Raw genomic sequence first — 18,781 nt, forward strand, 5'->3', positions numbered from 1 at the left:
GCACCTATACTCTCCATAGAATCCCCAAGAGAAACAGTCTTGGGCACCTCCAGAAAACTGTGTTATCTTTATTGCTATAACTCTCTCTCATTTTTAGCATACTCATATGGGCTAAATATTCTCATAAATAAGCAAAGCTTACCCTTAAGTCTGGGCCCAGCACCCTGCTTCTTTGTCCACTGTAACAGATGTGAAATGGGTTGGTAAGAAAGCTCATCTTTTAACCTGTCCTTAGCAGTGATAATCAATTTACTCAGTTCCCAATCCCTGAGACTTTAACCACTGGGATTGGAAGTGGTGGTAAATCTCTTTCTCCTGGAGTTATATATAGGTTAGCTTCTATCCAGCTTTTTGTGCATTGCCAGAAAGGACTTCTCAGAGTTCTAGCAAAACATAAGTTTATATTTCCTAAGGATTCTAAGATAGTAGAAATTATTAAAATATTGATATATTTTAAATATTTACTTTTAATGGACATATTTATCACCTAATACAAGAATATGAATGTATTAATTACTGAAGATGACTTCAAAACTATAAAATTTAAGGCCTTTCCTGAAAATCAGACCTTACCTCTTGGCCCTAGGAGAAATCCGTGCACCTGTACTTTGAAGTGTATTCTGTAGTAATTCTTCAGCCATCTCTTCTCAACTAGGTTACTTTCCTATGAAAGTGGGAAAGTAGAGGATGAGCAGTGACAAACTGGAGGCCCTTCATCTTAGCCTGGAGTGGAAGGAAACACTTGTACTGCCTTTTCTCCTGAGAAGGACAGTTCATCTTGGGAAGACTGGAGTCCCTTTTCCTAAGATGTTACTTAAATGCTGCTGTAACAGACACACACTCCACACACACACCAAGGAAAGACAAAAAGAAGTATACATTTTTTTTTGACAAAGTCTTGCTCTGTCACCCAGGATGAAGTGCAGCGGCATGATCTCAGCTTACTGCAATCCCCGCTCCTGGGTTGAAGCAATTCTCCCTGCCTCAGCCTCCCAAGTAACTGGGATTACAGGTGCCCGTCACCATGCCCTGCTAATTTTTCTATTTTTGGTAGGATGGTGTTTTGCCATGTTGGCCAGGCTGATCTCGAACTCTTGGGCTCAAGTAATCTGCCTGCCACAGCTTCCCAAAGTCCTGGGATCACAGGCATGAGCCACCATGCCCGGCCAGCAGTGTACAATTCTTAACTCCAATAGTATAATTAACACTGAGAAGTTCTATGATTACCAAACAAATTACCTTGACAAAGTCTCCAAGTCTTGATTTCTTTGCCTGTTGTGGCAATTTTAAAGCATGCCCTCAAATTATTTTTCCATCTTCCCATCAAAAATGGGGTCTGTGTCCCCTGGCCCTGAATCTGGGCAGGCTTGAGGCTGCTACTAAAGGGACACAGCAAAAGTGATACTCTGTTACTTCTGAGGTGAGGTCATAAAAGGCTTTGTTGCTTCCATCTTGTTCAGTAGGAACACTACCTCTTGGATCCTATGTAAGAAGTCTGATCAATATGGAGAGGCACCTGTAGGCTATCTGGTGGTTATTCTGAACTGAGCTTGTCCTTTAGCCACCTCAGCAGTCTCATTTTGTCTTAGAAGTGGATCCTTCAGCTCCAGCAGTTGCAGCCCCATAACATGTGAGTCTTCTAAAAATAGAACTGCCATCTGATCCATCAATACCAATTCTGGGTATATATTTAAATAAAATCAGTATCCCAGGGAGATATTTGCACAACCATGTTCATTGCAGCACTTTTCACAATAGCTAAGATATGAAATCAATCTTAGTGTCCATAGACTGATAAATGGATGAAGAAAATATGAGATACACATACAGGGATTTTGTTTTATTGTGCTTCACTTTATTGTGTTTTGCAGATACTGTGTTTTTTACAAATTGCAGATTTGTGATAACCCTGCGTTTAGCAAGCCTTTTGGTTCCATTTTTCCAAAAGCATGTGCTTACTTTCTTTTTGTCACATTTTGATAATTCTCACAGTATTTCAAATTGTTTCATTATTACTATATCTGTTATGGTGATCTGTGATAAGTAATCTTTAATGTTATTACTATAACTGTTTGGGGGTGTATATTAGTCTGTTCTCACCTTGCTATGAAGATACTACCTGAGACTGGGTAATTTACAAACAAAAGAGGCTTAATTGACTCACAGTTCCACATGACTGGGGAGGCCTCAGGAAACTTACAATCATGGTGGAAGAGATAGGAGAAGCAAGTACCTTCTTCACAAGGCAGGAGGAGAGAGAGCATAGAGGGCAAGTGCCAGACACTTATCAAACAACCAGATCTCCTAAGAACTCTCTCATTATGAGAACAGTGTGGGGGAAACTGCCCTCATGACCCAATCACTTCCCACTGGGTCCCTCCCTTGACACATGGGGATTACAATTTGAGATGAGGTTTGGGTGGGGACACAGAGTCATACCATATTATTTCACCCCTGGGCCCTCCCAAATCTCATGTCCTGTAAGTGTTCAAGTGAAAGGAAGAGTCACACGTCTCTCATTTTAAATCGAAAGCTAGAATGTTTAAGCTTACTGAGGAAGCCATGTCGAAAACAAAGATAGGCCAAAAGCTAGGTCTCTTGTGCCAAATTGCCAAGTTTTGAATGTAAGGGGAAAGTTCTTAAAATCAAAAGTGCTACTCCAGTGAACACACAGATAGGAAAGCAAAACAGCCTTGTTGCAGCTATGGAGAAAGTTTGAGTGGTCTGGATAGAAGATGAAACCAGCTACAACATTTCCTCATAGCCAAAGACGAAGATGTTGTTTAAAGGTTAAAGTTTCAGTTATGCAGGATGAATAAGTTCTGGAAGTCTAATGTACAGCATGATGACTATAATTAATTATGCTGATTGTACACTTGAAATTTGCTAAGAGAGTAGATTTTAAATGTTCTCATCACACAAAAAGACGGTAACTATATGAGGTTATGGATATGTCAATTTGCTTGATGGTGGCAATAATTTCACAATGTATGTTAAAAATCACATTGTGCACATTAAATAGATATAATTTTTATTTGTCAGTCTCAATAAAGCTGGGTGGAAAAAGATTGAGATTGAGAACACAAATACAAAGATACCCACTTGTGTATGTATAGGGTTGAATGTGAGTCAAAAGCAGGAAGTTTTCACTGGGAAAAGTTATGGTTCAGTGTGAAATACGAAGCATAATCATAACTACAGTAAAAAGATGAAGGTTCCATGTGAGACATTAAGCATGAAAACAGCCCCTAGAATAAGGCTGTTCTCAGTGGGAAAAACAATTCTGAAGATGACTGCTGAAATAAGGTTAGGTTTTGTTCAAAAGAAAGACTAGCTGGGCACAGTGGTACAAGTTATAGTCCCAGCTACTCAGAATGTTGAGGTGGGAGGACAGCTTTAGCACAGGAATTCAAGACTAGCTTGGCCTAACACAGAGACTCTGTCTCAAAAAAAAAAAAAAAAAAAAAAGGAAAAAGAAGAAGAAAGAACGAACAAAAGAAAAACATTAGACAAATTAAACAGAGTTTAACTGAGCAAAGAATGATTTGCAATTGAGCAGCCCTCAGAACCTGAAGAGATTCAGAGAGTTCTGCTTTGCAGAGTGGACAGGGACAGAAATAGCTTGATTGGTTACAGCTTGGCATTTGCCTTATTTGGGCATAGTCTTATCAATTGGCAGCCTGTGATTGGCTGAAACTTGAGTGCTGTAATTTTCTGAGACTCAGCTAGTTGTTACCAAAAAATATATACTCCTAAATAAAGGTTTCAGTTTCTTTATAGAGTTAAAATATGGAGACATCCTCAAGCCAAACTTAGTTTAACTTAACAGTTTGGTTAAATTAAACTAAGTTTAATTAACAACAAAAGTCAAAATTTTGTTGTTGTTAATTAACAACAAAAAAAGATCACTAGATGAATAAATTTTGGGTTCAGTATGACACAGCCACCATGAACATGATTGCTAGAATAAGATAAAGGTTTAGAGTGTGATAACAAACTAGGAGTTAGCTGCAGAAATGGGAAAAAGTGCAGTGTGACTTAACAACCAAGAAAATAACAGATAGATTATGAGTAAGGATTAGAATGAGACAGTATGAAGCATGAAGATGACTGCTAGAATGAAGTTAATATTCAGCATTAAATAGCGATCATAACCACTAGATTAATGCCATTCTTTAGTGTGTAACAAGATCTGGAAGATGAGTGCTGCAATAAAATTGTATTCAATGTGTAGGCTGGGCACGGTGGCTCATGCCTGTAATCCCAGCACTTTGGGAGGCCAATGCTGGTGGATCATTTGAGGCCAAGAGTTTGAGTCTAGCCTGGAAAACATGGTGAAATCCTGTTTCTACTAAAAATACAAAAATTAGCAAGGTGTGGTGGTACATGCCAGTAATCCCAGCTACTCAGGAGGCTGAGGCAGGAGAATTGCTTGAACCTGGAAGGTGGAGGTTGCAGTGAGCTGAGATCATGCTGCTGCACTCCAGCCTGGGCAACAGAGTAAGACTCTGTCTTTAAAAAAAAAAAACCTGTATTCAGTATGAGAAAACAAACATGCTGATTACTGCTGGAATAAATGTTCAGAATGAGACAACAAACCTGAACGTGACTATTAGAATATGATGAAGGTTCAAAGTGTGGCAACTAGTATGAAGATGTCCGCTGGAATAAGGTTAAGGTTTAGCGTGTGACAATCAGCAAGTAGATGTCTTACCAAAATGGTTAAGCTTCAGCGTGAGACAACAAGCATGAACATGACTGCCGAAGGAAGGTTAGGAGGAAGGTTTGTCAGCATAAGACAAATAACATGAAAATGATCACTGGAATGAGGTTATACTTCACTGTGATAAAACAAGCATGAAGATGACTACTGGAATAAGACTAAGTTCAGTGTGAGCCTTCAATTATGAAGAAAGCCACGGGAATACAGATAAGGTTTAGTGTGAGATATCAAGCGTGAAGCTGATTGCTGCTATTAGACTAATGTTCAGTGTGAGTCAACAAACCTGAAGGTGACCCCTGATACGAGGTTAAGGTCAAGTGTCAAACATTGTCAGGAACAGGAGTTCTTGAATAAGTTTAAGGTTATGTGTGAGACAATCCCCATGATAATGACCACAGGAATGAGATTCAAGTTCCTTCTGAAAGGGCAAGCATGATGATGATTGCCGGAATGAGGTTAAGACTAATTGTGAGAACAGGTGCAGTGACTCATGCCTGCAATCCCAAAACTTTGGGAGGCCAAGGCAGGTGGATCACCTGAGGTCAGGAGTTTGAGACCACTGGGCAACATGGTGAAACCCCATCTGTACTAAAAATACAAAAATTAGCCAGGCATGGTGGTAAATGCCTGTAATCCCAGCTACTTGGGAGGCTGAGGCAGGATAATCACTTAAACCCAGGAGGCAGAGGTTGCAGTGAGCCGAGATCATACCACTGCACTCCAGCCTGGGTGACAGAGTGAGACTCCATCTCGAAAAAAAAAAAAAAAAAAAAAGAAAGAGAGAGATTCATAATGACACAAAATGCAGGAAGATGGCCAGTTGAATAACTTATTGTTCCCAGTATGGCATCTTGTATTCAGTTGGCCACTGGAATCAACTTAATACACAAGGTGCTACAAGAAGCATGAAGTACAGCACTGGAATAAGTTTGAGTTTCAGTGACAATCACCATAAAGATGACTGCTAGAATAAAATTAAGGTTCACTGAGGCAAAAAAATAACATCATTGTTGGAATAAGGTTAAAGTTCAGTGGGACCCAACACCTTAATGTGGCCACTGGAATAAGGTGAAGATTTAAGAGTATTTCAACAACCTATGGAATAGGTTGTTTAGTGTAACACAACTACCAAGAAGATACCTGTTAGAATGAGGCAACATTCAGGTGAGACAAGAAGCACGAAGATGATGACTCACATAAGCTTCAGCATGAGACATCAAGCACGAAGATGGCCATAGTAACAAAGTTAAGATTCAGCGTGATGCAACAAGAATCAAGATGACTGCTGGGAAGTGTGAGAAAAACAAGTATGAATGTGACTGCTGAAGCCAGGCGTGGTGGCTCATGCCTGTAATCCCAGTGTTTTGGGAGACTGAGGTGGGAGGATTGCTTGAGGCCAGAAGTTTGAGACCAGCCTGGTCAACATAGCAAGATCCCATTTCTAAAAATAAAAAAAAATTAAATTAGCCAGGTGTGCCACAGGTGGCATGTGCCTATGGTCCCTGCCACTCAGGAGGATAAGGTGGGAGGATTGCTTGTGCCCAGGAGTTCAGGGCTGCAGTGAGCCATGATTGTGTCACCGCACTCCAGCCTTGGTGACAGAGTGAGACCCCTTCTCTAAAAACGAACAAATAAACAAAAAATGAGAGCTGTGATCAGTTTAAGATCAATGTGAGGGACCTCCATAAAGATAATTGCTGGAATGTGGTTAAAATTGTGTTCAAAAGTAAATAGAACATTAGCATGACTGCTTTAATGAAGTTAAATGTCACTGAGGAAAAACAAGCAGGAAAGTAAAAACCAAAAATGGTTGTGCTTTACTGTGACACAGCAAGCAAGAAGATAACTGCTTATTTAAGGTTAATTTGTTTTGTGTGGCAAAGAACATGAAGATGACCCCAGGAATAGGTTAAGGCTTAGTGTAAGACAATAAGCATGATGATGACTCCTGGAATGAGGCTAATGTCCAGTGTTAGATAACAAGTAAAAGCATAACCTCTAGAATTAGTTTAAGATTCAGCATGTGACGCCAATAATGATGATGACTGCTGGAATAACTATTCAGCATGAAAAACAGGATGGGCATGATTACTGCAAAGGATTATACTGCAGTGTGAGATAAGAATGAAGATTACCACTGGAACAAGATGAAGTTTCATTGTGGGACAGCTAGCATGATGAAGACAACTGGAAAATGTTCAGGTTCAATATCCTTAACAAAGACAACACAAAAATGAATGTGGTTCATATGCTGGAATATGGTTCCAGGTCCATGTGAAATGGAAAACATAATAATGAATGCTGGAATAAGGTAGAAGTTTGGTGTAATGCGAGAAGCATGAAGATGAGTGCTGTAATAATTTTAAGGTTCCTTGTGGGACTACAAAGGAGATGACTGCTAAAAAATGTAAGGCTCAATATGTGACAAGCATGAAGATAATGACTGTAATAAGGTTATGCTTCAGTGCGAGACAATGATGACCACAGGAATAAAGAAAAGATTTTTATGAGCCACAAGGATGAAGATGACCACTATTATAAGGTTGATATGATTTGGATCTGTGCCCCCACACAAACCTCATGCTGAAATGTAATCCCCAATGCTGGAGGTGGGACCTGATGTGAGGTGACTGGGTCATGGGGGTAGAGTTCTCATGAATAGTTTAGCAGTATTGCCCCTTGGTACTGTATAGTGAATGAGTTATCATGAGATATGGTTATTTGAAAATGTATAGCATCTCCCTTGCTCTCTCTTGCTTCTGCTCCAGCCATGTAAGATGTGCCTTCTTCCCCTTTGCCTTCCACTATGATTGTAAGCTTCCTGAGGCCTCCTCAGAAGGAGAAGCCAAGCAGATGCCAGCATCATGCTTCCTATACAGCCTGCAGAACTGTGAGCCAATTAAACCTCTTTTCTTTGTAAATTACCCAGTCGCAGGTATTTCTTTATAGCAGTGTAGTGACAGAGTAATACAAAAGTTGAAGTCATTAAAAGACCACAAGCGTGAAAATGAAAATGGCTACCATAATAGGCATGAAAGTGAACATTAGAATAAAGGTGAAATTAGGTATGAGACAACAAACATGAAGATGACCACTGGAAAAGTTAAGGTCATGTGTGAGACTTCAAGTGTAACGATGACTGCTGAAACAATGTCAATGTTCAAAGTATGAGGCAAAAAATATAAGGATGATTCTGGAATAAGCTAAGGGTAAATGCTCAACAAGAATTATGATGAATTCTGGTAAAGGTTAAGGTCCTATGTGAGACGAAAACCATGAGGATAACAGCTGGAATATGTTAAGGTTCAATGTGCACCAGAGAGCTATGAGGATGCTACTGGAATAATGTTACAGTTCAGTGTGAGACTGCCAGCAAGAAGATGACAGCTGTGGTAAGGATAAAGGTAAGACATGAACAATAAGGATGAAGGTTACTGCTAAAAGAAGGGTAGTATTCAGTATGACACAATAAACATGAAGGTGACCACTGGAATAAGGATAGCATTTGTTTTGAGAAAGGAGGCATGAAGATGACCTCTGGAATAGGCAAAGTTTCAGTATGAGAAAAGGAGTACAAAAATGATGGATGGAATAAGGCTATAGCTCAATGAAACTATAATTAAAAGGAAGATGACTGCTGGAATAAGTTTATGGTTCAGTGTGAGACAAAATACATAAAGATGATTGCAGGAATAATGCTAAGGTTCCCTTTGAGACATCAGCCATGAAGTGGAATCATTGGATAAGGTTGTTTCGGTGTATGAAAATTAGCCTGAAAATGATTGCTTAAATAATGTTCAGGTTCGGTGTGAGATAAGCATGATAATGACTACTGGAATACACTTCTCATTCGCTGTGAGAGAGCAAGAATGAAGATGACCACTTTAATAAGGTTATGTTTCACAGTGAGGAAATAAGCATGAAAATTACCACTAGGATTAGGTAGAGTTTCAATTTATGACAATGTGCATGGAGATGACCACTGGAATAAGATTTTCCTTCTGTGTGAGAAAACCACCATGGGACACTGGAATATGTCTGTTTTTGTTTTGTTTTGTTTTGTTTTTGGTGGGATACAAAGAACAGGAATGTGAACACTGGAATAAGAAAACAGTTTAGTGTGAGAGTATCATGAAGTTGACCGCTAGAATAATATTAAGGTTCAGTTGAGACAGCAAACATGAAGAATAATACTGGAATATGCTTATGTTTCAGTGTGAGACAAAAGTAGGAAAACACCCAACTAAATAAAGGTAAGGTTCAGTGTGTGACAATAATTATGCTTATAAATGCTAGACTAATTAATCTTACCTATAAAATGGAGATAAAAGTAGTACTTATAGGGTTTTTGAGACGATTAAGTGAGATAGACAAAAAGTAGTGAGCACGACTCTTGGTTCTAGTAAGCTTTAAATCATTGGTAGCTGTGGCTATTTTCTTATTAACATCTTCACCAGCAACAGCAGCACCATCACCATGGTCATAATGGTCATTTCTAGCAAATTAATGCCCCTTTCAAATTGGCTGATGCTGTGTGGGTTCTTCCGTTGGGTGGATTTAACAGGAAATCTTCTTTCAGGAAAGAATACACAGAGTTACATTTTTTTCCAGTGGTTAATGTCTCCCATCTGTGGTTGGAAACTAGGGTAAAAACAAATTTAAAAAATAAAAATGAAAAACTTAGCACTAGGAAGATTAAAGATAGCATTCAAAGTGGGAAGTACAGACTTCTAGTTTCCAATGGAGAAGGTATCTTTCCCCTACGTAATGGTAAATTTTAGGTGTCTGCTTTACTGTATTAAGGGATACCCAGATAGCTGGTAAAGCATTGTTTCCAGATATATCTGTGAGAATGTTTCCAGAAGAGACTGGCATTTGAATCAGTAGACTGAGTAAGGAAGATCCTTCCTTACCCAATGTGGGTCAGCACCATCCAGTCCCCGGAGGGCACAGATAGCACAAGAAGGCAGAGGAAAGATGAATTTGCTACCTCTTCTCAAACTGGGACACCCTTCTTCTCCTGCCCTTGGATATCAAAACTCCAGATTTTCTGTCCTTTGGACTTTGAGACTTGCACCAGTGCCCACCTAGATTCTCAGGCCTTGGGCCTGGGACTGAGTCACCACTGGCTTCCCTGGTCCTGAGGCCTTCAGACTTGTAATAAGCCACACCACCAACTTCCCTAGTCTCTACCTTATAGATGGCCTATCATGGGAATTCTCAGCTTCTATAATTGCATGAGCTAATAATCCTAATAAATACCCTCCCATGTATGTATGTATGTATGTATGTATGTATGTATGTATCTATCTATCTATCTATCTGTCTGTATTATTGGTTCTTCCTCTTCGGAAAAGTAGTACATCCTGCTGATAATTATTTAAAAATAAATAGGGCTTATTTTCTGTTATTCCCACATATCCTTACTTCTACAAGGGTCCTGAGGGAGGGAGACACTTTGAAGCTGAAAGGGAAACAGTAAAACAATACGTTGGATCTGTTGGGTAGATACCACATCTAGAGAAGAAAGGAAGTCACCCTCTGAGCAGGAGGCTACATAGGTTCCTTTGTGTACCATAAATAGTCCTACCTCTCTTTCTACTCCTTTCCCACCAATGCCTCTAAGCCAGCATCTCCTACTCAATCTCACTTCACTTTAGTGAAGTCTTTGCCCAGACATCAATTAGTGCATCATCAGAAGGGGAAGGACCTAAGTAAGATCTGACTCTGATAGGAAAGCTCTAGTGAAAGCTTGTAGGTCTGCTCTTTGGGAATGTAGCAATTACTAGGCTATTCTGTGCCGCTTCATGCGCTACTAAAGTAGAGACACATAGACACTCTATCCAGTATAGCTTGGAATTTGCAACATAATCAGCTTTTTCCAGGCCTTGACACAACTTCTTGAACCGTGCCTTTATATGTAGGCACAAAAACACTAGGCCTCTTCAATGCAAGGTTTGAAGTGGCTAGTCAGTGCCTCTTGTCCTTTGGGAAACCTGACCTAACCCTGACAACCTTTTTGAGGAGGTACCTTATTCCTAGAACCAACTCAGGACACCATGAGTGCAAATATCAACAGAAAATAGGAAATCCCTTGTCTTATTTCATTTACCATTTTAAGAGCCAGACCGACAATTAATCTGCAATAAGCCATACAAAGAAACAACAAATCTTCCTGCATGAATGATGGGCTTTCCATCACTACTATATGTACTAAAATGAAGTCATACCTTTTGGATGCCACTCCATACAAATCTTTCCAGAAAACTATATTTTTAAAAAATTAGCATATCTAACAAATTCTCATTGGAGAAGCTGTCATTATGCCTTTCCTAACAGTGAGCATAATGTTTGCATATGAAAATGCTGAATGTAAAAAAATAAACTACTGAATGAAGTCAAATTTCTGAGTGAGAACAAATAAAGGTATTTGCTAAAAATCAATGTCAAAAATCATCATTAAAAAGTGGATATTATCATAGGAAATCCTAACTAGAAATACATGAAAATGATAACAGTGGGTGTAATTCTAGGTAGACAGATTTTTGGCAATTTGAAATTTCATTACACATTTGTAGGTCTCTAGACCTTCTACCTAAGCATATATTACATCTATAATTTGAAAAATCATTCAAAATTTTTGAACACATTTGACCTTTTTGTGTGTTGTACTTTTTCATTAAATACTAGTAAAATTTTCTTCTACATGGATAATTCATAGAATCAATGTCAATGGCCTAGCCTTAAAATTTCAGTGATAATCCATTCTCTTTCCAATAATGACAACAACAAGGGGAAGGAAAACATGCTTAATTCGATAATGTGTTTGATGGGGAATGTATCACCTTAATAATTAATATTCTCACCAATGAGGAACTATGCACTGAACAGAAGGAAGATACAGTAGAAGGCCAAAAAGTGGCCTAGGTGTCATCTCCTTGGGAATGATCCAAGGATCCATATTCTACTACAAATCTGAAGATGAATCACCTTTTCTTTCCTTGGGAAGGGCCCCCAATTCTGGAGATTGCCACCAATTTTGGTCGCCTTTCTTGGACTCCTGTACTTTGTGACCCCAGAATGTTAGTCCTCATCAGAACTGCTCATTGAACCAAAGAATTCTTCGAGGTCTTCCTCAGCCTAGTGAAATAAAGATATTCAGGATGACTGGGTTTCTTAGATAGAAGAGATTTCACAGATAAGTTCCAATTTCACAACTTTCTTGATCTACCAAATGAGCAACATTTTGGTTAAGAGCCAGTTAAAGTCTGGATGGTGAGTGGCTGGTTCTTAGTCACCATCAGGTCACCTGATAGAAGACCGTGGCTGCCATAGCTCAAATAAGTGGTCTTTGGTTAAGCTTTTTTTGAATACATGAAGCCTCAGTTTTTCACAGGTAGAAAATAACAATGATCCTCACCTTCCTAGGCTTTCACATAATTTAATAAATTATGATAATAAGTGAAAAGGCTTTGAAATATCAATGAGCTCTACAAAAGTGAGGTAGAATGTTTAGTTTCTAAGAAAATAGAAATTTAAAGGTTTTGACTTTCATGTAGGGAATACATGGATTCATGGGTGTATAAGCCTGTGCATTTAAGCAAAGCCCCATGCTTGGTTTAATGCTTTGCTGTTGACATCTTGAAATTCTAGATAATTTCTGTGAAAGAGAATCCTCATTTTATTTTGCAGTGGGGTCCTGCAAATTATGTTGCTTTTCCTGACATCAGGTGCATGACACCTCCCTGTGAATGAAACCCATACATATAGAAGAACAGAATCACCAGAGTTATCTACTGAGAAGGTCAAAAACCTGAGAAGAAAAGTCAAAATGACAAAAGTAAAGATCAACAGCAGCACCTACAGTGTACATTTGAGAACATTTTTAAATAGTTTATATTTAGCAATTCCTCCCCTGAAATTATCAAAAGCCTTCTCTTTGATGATTTTTCGATCATCAATGAATTAATCATGTGTGCCCACTAAAAAAGTGACTTCATATAGGCTGGAAAAGAGCAGAGTTCTTTCTGGCACTGCTAGTTAACAGGCGCCCTCTGGCCTACACAGCTGGACAAATCATAGTAAGTCCTGCTGGGCACTGAGCTAAGTCAGCATGGACAGAAAAGAACATGGCTCAAAGCAAGGAAAAAAGGCCTGGGTTCTGGGCCACCACTTGCTTTCAGGTGTAGTTTCCAAGGAGAAGCCCATGTAATCTATGAGGAAACTTGCTAGCCCTGAGAAAGGAAACAATTAAAGGAAATGATGACAAAAATGTAATGTCCTTGAGTGTGCTTGGGGGATAGGAGGTTGTGTGGGAATAAATGCTAAACCAGGCACCATAATGTTTTGCTCCAATATTTGGATTAAGAAAATGGGGTACTAATTATGGATTAAGGAAACAGGGGTACTACTTTCTATGTGCTGGGTGCCTAACAAAGGTAATCACACTGAATCCTACAACATCCCTGGTAGCAAGGTATGATTCCCATTTTATGACTGAGGATACTCAGGCTTGAAGATGAAAGTGAGAATAAGCCAAAGTTCTGTCAAACTCAGACACTGGAGACTTATTGTGAGTAAAACATGGTTTGTGGTCTCAGCAATATCTGGAAAGCAAGAAAATGGATAATGATGTATGGAAAGTAAAGATTTTGAGAAGTATTGGCCTACATATTATGTTAATTGCTGGCCCCTCCAGGACCCTTCGCACAAGTCCTCTCTGCTCCATCACTGCAAGAAGACACTGGCAGACTACCACCCCCCAGCATCCACTTGGTCCACAGGTTTCACTTTCCCCTTTTTCATAGATGGAGCTAGTTTTAAATAACATTCAGATCCATGTTGTCACCCCTGAGACAAAGGCACCTGAGCAGCACTCCCGCATTCCCTGAACTCCTAAAGTTTGTTTTCTGCAATTTCATCCAGTCTACCCTCCTGCTGCTGCCTGCTATGTCAAGCCTTTCCAAAAAATGATGAAAATAAAGATCAAAACTTTGGTGTTAAAAAGTCAAAATCAGGCTTCTTTGAAATCAAAACAGTCTAAGTGTGTTAACGTCTCTGTAGCAGCGGCACCCATGGTGTACATGAGGAACACAATTAAGGACTAGAAAAAGATGCCCCTGTCTAATGAAAGGAACCCGTTATAGAAACAGAGTCAGTATCATGGAGTGAGTCAGCAGTGCTTAGGGAGTGACTGCCACTGTTGGTAGTCCCTATCTCTAGGACTCTAGAAAGGGCTTTTCATACCTTTGTTAATGATGCACAGGGGGCAGGAAGAGGGAACTGCCCTTCACAAAACACTCGTATGTATCCTCATATAACATAAGGATACCCTGAACTTGTCTAGGTGATCTTGACAAGTGATTCCAGTTCCACCCTCTTCACACCATAGGCCCACAGGCTCACCGGTACTGGACTTTTCCATCACAGGTTCTGAAGGAGATGGTGACTGTATGAATCTGCCAAGAGACTTGCCTGTGGGTGGACAGCCCAGCACCACTGCAGGAAAATTATGTAACTCGGAAATTCATTTAGGTGGGTGGCTGGGACATACTTCTTCTTTGCTTTATCCAGAGGAACTTCTGAAAATGGTTGTTGAGCCCAGGGTACTCAGTCATGCAGCCTGCGCAATGTAGTCCAAAAAAGTGAATGATAATGCCAAACAATGTAATAGATTGAGTCAGGTCCCCCAAAATTCATGTCCATCGGGAACCTCTGAATATGACCCTATATGGAAATAGAATCTTTGCAAGTATAATTAAGGATCTCCAAGTGGAATCATCCTGGGTTTAGAGTGGGCCATGAGTCCATTACAGGTGTTCTTCTAAGAAGAAGAGAAGACACAGAGACATACACAGAGGAGATACAGAAAGGAAGACATGTGAAAATGGAGGCAGAGATTGGAGTGATGCATCTACAAGCCAAGGGACACCAAAAATTGCCAGTAGCCATCAGAAGCTGGGAAAAGACAAGGAAAGATTCCTCCCTAGAACCTTCAGAGGGAGCATGGCATTGCCAATACCTTGAATTCAGACTTCTGGCCTCCAGAACTATAAAAGAATACATTTCTGTTGTTATTAGCCACCCAGCTTATGGCAATCTGTTGTGGCAACCACAAGAAACTAATACAGGTAGGGACTGCACAAATAAAGCCACAGTATCAGATAAGATTGCTGCCTCAGAGGCCTGAACCCCCCTTACAAAGGAAATATAGTTCATCCTGCTTTAATGAAACATTATAGAGTAATTATAAAATATTACAGTAAGAGGCAGAGGCACTAATTTGTTAGAAAAGAAAGGAACAAAAGAGTTCAGTTTATTCTTCAGTATCCAGGCCAATGACGCATTCAAAATTATGGGTAACCCTTAAAATGGGGTTTGAGTTCTCCTTACTTTGTTAACAATTACAGACACTCATACACTATACAAGATTATGGGTAATACATTTTTGAAATGGGTTTTGTACTGTCCTTCCTATGTTACCTACTATGACAATGTCATGAAATGTACATCATACAACTGCATTTTATGGTATATTAGTGTCATTAATGGGTAAAATAGTAATTTGGAAAATTCCTTACTTTAGAAACAAGCTAATAATATTCAAAACAATTTTGTGAAGAATTCTGTATTATAAATGGGGTTGCTGCCATCTGACAACAAGCATAAGCTCTTGGAATAGAAAACAATGGAAGAAATTGAACATTTGCTCATATAATATAGGATTTGGGGACTTTGTTCTTAATTGGAAAGTGTGCCCCTAGGATCATATTGGAAATGGAGATGTAATTAAAGTGCCTTCAGGCCTGATACCTGGACTTGATTTCCACACTTAGATAATGTTCAAGGCCTAGGACTCTGACTGAAGCCAGGATTTATAAGGCTATGTAATGTCCCAATTTCTATAATTTGGGTGACATGGAATACCAAGGGCAGAGGTATGTTATGATCCAAATACCAGCCATCCATCTTTCTCACTTTAAATGCAATCCAAGAAAGTGGTATTTGGAGAACACCAATGTTACTTCACTAGAGAAGTCATTGAATTACTTCTACATGAGCTAACATGCATAATGCAAGTTGATATCAAGGATGAACCAGACAAATGCTGATAAGCAAACTTACATAGAATTATATGAAAGGGAAAAATTCTTGTTTTTTCTTAAAGCAAGATTCAGGTTACTGTTGGTAATTATGGTTCTCAGGTTTTTGAAATAGACAAGAGTTTTCCTTTCTTTCAGTTCTCCCCTTCACTACACATTAGTTGTCACAAAACTGAGGCATAAATGTACATAGGCACTCAAGGAACTGTTTCATCAGCCAATATGTGCACATTGGAAGCATTAAGCTGACTAGCACAGAGTGGCCAAAGGGATGGGCCCAGTGAACCCTAGGATAAGGAAACCTATTCTCACCATTATTTGTCCCGACCAGCCTGACTCATGATAACTCCCATCCTCCTTGTTTGTAAACAGAAACCAAGATAACTCCCATCCTCCTTGTTTGTAAATAGAAATCACCACGCATATCTTTTTATGCAAGACACCTGGGAAAGAGGGTTGAGTCCAAAATTTAAAGAAATACCATTATATTAAATACACAATAATGCTGTCAAATGAAATTCAAAAGCGTACAACATGACCTCCAATAGCCATTTGCTTCCTGAAAACAGAGAGTACTTAATTTAACCACTAATTTCCTCGTTTGTAAATTGAACATGTTCCACTTTTCAAAGGGAAATTTACAAAAAAAAAAAGAACAAATGGTCAAATTCAATTGCATAGCATGACATTCAACATGCAATTGTTTTGGCCAATGAAATGCCAAATTACTATCAGTAGCACTTTTAGGCATTTGCTGTTATAAAACAACCAGGGCTTGACCAGTCTAATGGTCAATGTGTGTCATTTTACACAGGAAATACCACAAAAAAATTAAATATTTTAAAAAATACTAGTTGTATTACTCAGGGTTCTCTAGAGAAACAAAACGATTAGGGTATAGGATATATACATATATGTCCTAATATAGATATACAGACATATATATTAGGGCATATATGTATATGTACGTGTGTGTGTATACATATATATATATATATATATAAAATGTGCCCTAATATACATGTATATTTGGACATATATGTATCTGTACTTGTGTGTATATGTATATATAATATGCCCTAATATATATGTACCTGTGTGTGTACATATGTATATATATGTATATATACACACACAGGTACATACATATTAGGGCATATTATATATACACAATATAGGTTATTTATTATATATATTTAATATAACATATGATGCATATTTTTAATATATATAACCTATTCCTTATATATGTTATAAGGAATTGCCGAACACATTATGCAGGTTGACAAGTTCCAAGATCTGCAGAGTGAGTCAGCAAGCTAGAGACCCAGGAAAGCTGATGGGGTATGTGAAAAGAAAATAAATCTTGGAACCCCCAAATCACTGAGCTAAAGGGAAAAGTCAAATTCAGAACTACCTAGGGCAAACCTGCCTTCCATTTTATTCAAAGTCATCCCTCTGCTTACTGAGATAAATGCATAGCTGACTGCCTCATTTGGAAAAGCTAATCAGAAACTCTTATCTACCCAGGCCTTGGAAGCCCACGCCCCGCTTTGAGCTGTCCCATGTTTGCTTCCAGTTGTCCCACCTTTCCATACCAATGCAATGTTCACCTCACATATATTGATTGATGACTTACATCTCCCTAAAATGCATAAAACTAAACTTCCCTCTGACCACCTTCGGCACATGTCAGCAGGACCTCCTGAGGTTGTGTCACAGGTGCGCATCCTCAAGGCAAAATCTTTCTAAATTAACTGAGACCCGTCTCAGATATTCAGAGTTCACAGGTAGTTCATTCTAAAGGCTGGCAGTCTTCAGGCACCCCCAAAAGCCAATGTTTCAGATTAAATCCAAAGTCAGGAAATCTTCCTTCTTACTTGAGGAAGGGTCGGCCTTTTTGCTGTAGTCAGGCCTTCAGTTGATAGAATGAGGCCCACTCACATGAGGGAGGACAATCTACTTTACTCCATCTACTAATTCAAATGTTAATCTCATCCAAAAACACCATCACAGACACACCTAGAATAAAGTTTAAACAAATACCTAGGCACCCATTGTCCCAGTCAAGCTGACACATAAAATAACCATCACATTATTAGACAAAAAAAGCTATTAAATATATGAATTTTTAAACAGCAGAATGTTATAAAAATATATTTATGTTATAAAATAAAACATAAAACCAGCCTTGCTGGCAGCTTGAGGATATTCAGTGGCATAAAACCACAAGCACTTAGCCAAATACTTTCCTTATTTGTAATTTCAAAAGAGGAGAGTAAGTTAAATAAAGCTTTTGAAAAAGACCAGGCCCAAACTTTAGTTAAATAATAAAAGCACATTACATAACAATTGTTTTGTATAATAAAATTCCAAACTGTATGCTTTGGCAACTGACTGGAGAGGCTGAAGAGCATCTACTGTCATAAAACCACAAGCCCTCAGTCTGATGATTCATGTCTCCACCTGTCATTTTTAAGAAAATTTATGAATCAAGACCAGAATATAAACACCTGAAACCTACTTACATATTTTCTCCTTTTTCTTTGCCCCAAAATTAGGCTCAGTGGTTTGGAATTTTAAAAGCTCAAATCAAGAATGACTTTCCAAGGAAAGGTATCCATGGTTCCATTAAATTGGAAACTGACACTGACCTATTGTCCTCTGTCCATTTTCATCCCCTTGGCCCCCAAAAAACTGATAATTGAGAAGAAATTACCATACTGAAAGAGTGAGTGACTCATCCAGATTACCAAAAGGAATTTGAGTTGCTGCATCACAACGGGGAAAAGACTACTTGTGTAACTGAGGAGATTCACTGGGGCATCGCTTAGCACTCCCGAGTCCAGTTCTAAAGCTCAATGGAAAACTGATGCAACTCCATGAGAACATCACCTGCAAGGACTCAGATCCTTTGGCAATGAACGCTTGAGTCACCCTCCCAGGTAAATATTCA

This window comes from Sapajus apella, unplaced genomic scaffold (assembly GCF_009761245.1).
Source record: "Sapajus apella isolate SASKATOON/1434 unplaced genomic scaffold, GSC_monkey_1.0 scaffold141, whole genome shotgun sequence".
In the NCBI taxonomy this organism is placed as follows: domain Eukaryota; kingdom Metazoa; phylum Chordata; class Mammalia; order Primates; family Cebidae; genus Sapajus; species Sapajus apella.